Source organism: Paramisgurnus dabryanus, chromosome 5, assembly GCF_030506205.2.
Source record: "Paramisgurnus dabryanus chromosome 5, PD_genome_1.1, whole genome shotgun sequence".
NCBI classification, from domain to species: domain Eukaryota; kingdom Metazoa; phylum Chordata; class Actinopteri; order Cypriniformes; family Cobitidae; genus Paramisgurnus; species Paramisgurnus dabryanus.
In genome coordinates, this window is record NC_133341.1 from 12,016,664 (window position 1) to 12,020,053 (window position 3,390).

Sequence of the window (3,390 nt, forward strand, 5' to 3'; positions counted from 1 at the left end):
GTAAGTACACTTTCAACATAATATTTATAAACACACTTAAGTGGACTTTTAAAAATGCACTTTTTAATACTGTCTAATTAAGCTTAACTTATAGTAAGTACACTTTCATCACAATATTTCTTAACATACCTAATTACACTTTTTAAAAATGCACTTTGTCTAATTTAGTTTTACTTAAATGTAACCCTGGTTAAATAATTTAATATTATTATTTTAAAAGTGTGCTTAAATACAATAGAGACTATTCATACATCTACATTTATTTTATAAATGAGGAAATACATGTGAATAATTCAATCTGAATTATAAATCTGAAATGAGTAAACCAATCGGAGTGTTTAATTGTAAGCTCCGCCCCTTTTTTGCTTTCGGATCGCGTCTCAGTTCAGAGGAGAGATGCAGAGCGACAAAGACACTCGATCTAACGCGAGAGTGTTTAATTTGATTAAATATGACTCTTAAGTTCATATAAACTGAAGAGATCAGAATTTAACTTGCATATATTCAATGATACAGCGTGATTGTGTGGATTGAGCACTTTTTGAGCTTTCATTTTGACCTGGTGAGTTTGTTATAATTACCAATGTTATAATTGGCCATAAAAACGAATGTCAACACTTTAAATGTCATATCATTTTATTTGTTTAATCCATACGAGACAAAATAGTGTTATATTGTGATGTTATATGGGTTGGATTGTTCATTGCAGTGTGATTATGTAAAACCACATGGTGCGTGTGTTCACTGCTGTTCGCTGACGCCATTTTGGTTGCACGTGCCTGTGAAAGACAAAAAGAGAGAGAAACACGTGAATGGACAGGTATTTGTCTAAATTGTCATTTATTATGATGATGGCACTTATGTATGTATTTTATTTGTTTCCTGTATTATGTATAATTGTTAATCATTATTGATACACAATATTGAATGTTTTTTCCTTTCGTATGAACATTCCTTGAGCTGGATTTTCCTAATTGATGGCGAGCCTCCCATTTCGACCTGATTGGATCACGAATCTAGAGGAAAGGACAATTTTCTATTTTAAATATTTTTCTTCAGACAAGTAAGAGGATACATTTCAGAAACTGTTTCCTTATTTTGTTTGTTTACTTTATTGAACTGAAACATTTCAGAAGCACAATTCTGATAATTTAAGACTGATCAATACTCCAATTGATAAGAACTTTGAACTTGAATACTGATTTCAGTGTGTTACATATATAATTTGTACCATCTTTGTACATTGATTGTGACTGTGATTTCTGTAAATGAGAAGTAATTTAGAGCGTGCACCCATAGTATATATAGTTAATTGTATTTTCATTGTTGTTACTATTTTTTGTGATTAAGGAAAGAAATAGAAAGGTTTCTCAATACTCAAAGTAAAATAATTTATTAATCAACTTACCTTCTGTCTCTGCTTGTTGCTCACTATCACTGCTACCTCCTTCGTACGGTGCACCCTTCTGATCTTATTATTATGCCTGGTCCATAAGTAAGTGAGTTAATACCCGCTACATAAAGAGTACACTTTCATGGCAATATTTCTAAACACATTTAATAAATGATCATTAGACTGATGTGACCTACCAAAGACTTGTTAATTTAAAGTTCATGCAGTTCTTTTTTAGTTGTCTGTTAAAATGTAAAAAAATTATAACTTTGAGTTTATTTTTTTCTAAGGGATGTCATTATTCAATATTGATAGTTGTTTGTTTGATTCCAATTTAACAATATTAAAATGAGGTTTTTTTTTTGTTTGGACATATACAACTCATAATTAATTTATTATATGTACTTTTGCAAAACAAAAAATCTGATTCATAATTTGACTACCAAACTGTTTTATTGTCAGTGTAAGCATTGTGGTTTTTGTTTGTTTGCAATGCATTAAACTGAAATGAATACATATTTAACTAACTAGATTTGTTTTTCAGTATTTTGAGAAGTACATAACCATATTTCACATACAATAGAAGTAGTTTAAGTACATACTGTAGAAAGATGCAATGAAATCACTTCACTGCACTGAAATCCCAGTTCAACTGATTGCATTTAATTTTATATATTGGAATTTATTTGGCAAACTTGTATTTGAAACATTACATTTAATGAGTAATTAAATGTACTGTTAATATACATTAACTTATTTTTAATTTCACATTAATTGCTTGACAGTAGATTTAACAGTGTACTTTAAGTATATTCTAAAAACACTAGAAGCAATTATGAAAGTAGATATAAAGTTGTAATAAAGTACCAATTAAGTTGTTCCAAAAAATCACTCTTAATGGCAACTTATTACATTTTATTTCAACTTAATATATGATATATGTGAAATTAATTACACTTAATGTGCATTTAGTGCGCCGAAAAGATTGCATTTAATTCACACTTAAGAGTATTGTTAACAGACATTAAATTGCATTTTAAATCACATTAATTTCATGTCTTTATATTGTGTAGTGCACTTTAAGTATATTTTAAAAACACTAGAAGCAATTATGAAAGTAGATATAAAGTTGTAATAAAGTACCAATTAAGTTGTTCCAAAAAATCACTCTTAATGGCAACTTATTACATTTTATTTCAACTTAATATATGATATATGTTAAATTAATTACACTTAATGTGCATTCAGTGCGCCGAAAAGATTGCATTTAATTCACACTTAAGTGTATATACTTAAAGTGTATTATTTATGTAATAAGTACACTTTATAAAAGTACACTTAAGCACACTTTTTTTTCACAAGGGAACATTTGATCTGGCCCCAAGTGTCATTTTGTGTTGATTTTGTGTTAAATGTGTCGTCTTTAACTAGACACAAAATGTGTTGTTTCAGCACAACTGTTTTAAGAGTGTACACTGCATGGTGTTCAGGATGTCTAATTTCACCAACATGTTTGCTGCATTTGCGTGGCTCTCACTCTGCTTGTTGCTATTCGATCACGTCATCAAAGACCTCATGGTTTGGTCTTTTCACTTGTTCAGCCAAACACCAAATTTTTTTTTTGCAATTTTCGTTGTAATTTCGGTTGCCAAATAATCGGTGCATCCCTAGTGTCAAATTTATGCAGAACAGTACATTATGCATATACACATTTAGATGTAAAATAGTAGTCATGTCTAAACTGATTGAAAACTTACTAGCTTTTTTTATAAAAGTTGCCTGGTATAAGTCTACGGTGGTTTGTAAAACAACTCAAAATAGTTTTGAAGGTCAATTGGAAAGCATCACATAGGAGCACCAGCATGTTCCTGAGAAAATTGATATAACTTCAAGGGCACCTACAGTGATAAAAATCATGCACATACTCAATTGGTCTGGAAAGCGTTTTGTTTAAGGAGAGATGCAATAAACATGGGAAATACAGTCACATTTCCACG

The 3,390-nt window shown here is 30.0% G+C and overlaps 1 long non-coding RNA gene across 1 annotated transcript; it reads left to right on the top strand.

Moving 5' to 3' along the window:
• Positions 1-250: 250 nt before the first annotated feature.
• On the top strand, positions 251-1,403 carry LOC141282237 (uncharacterized). The gene is made up of 3 exons (XR_012336759.1): positions 251-562; positions 710-820; positions 961-1,403. It is a non-coding gene; the product is annotated as an uncharacterized lncRNA (long non-coding RNA).
• The last annotated feature ends 1,987 nt before the right edge of the window (positions 1,404-3,390 follow it).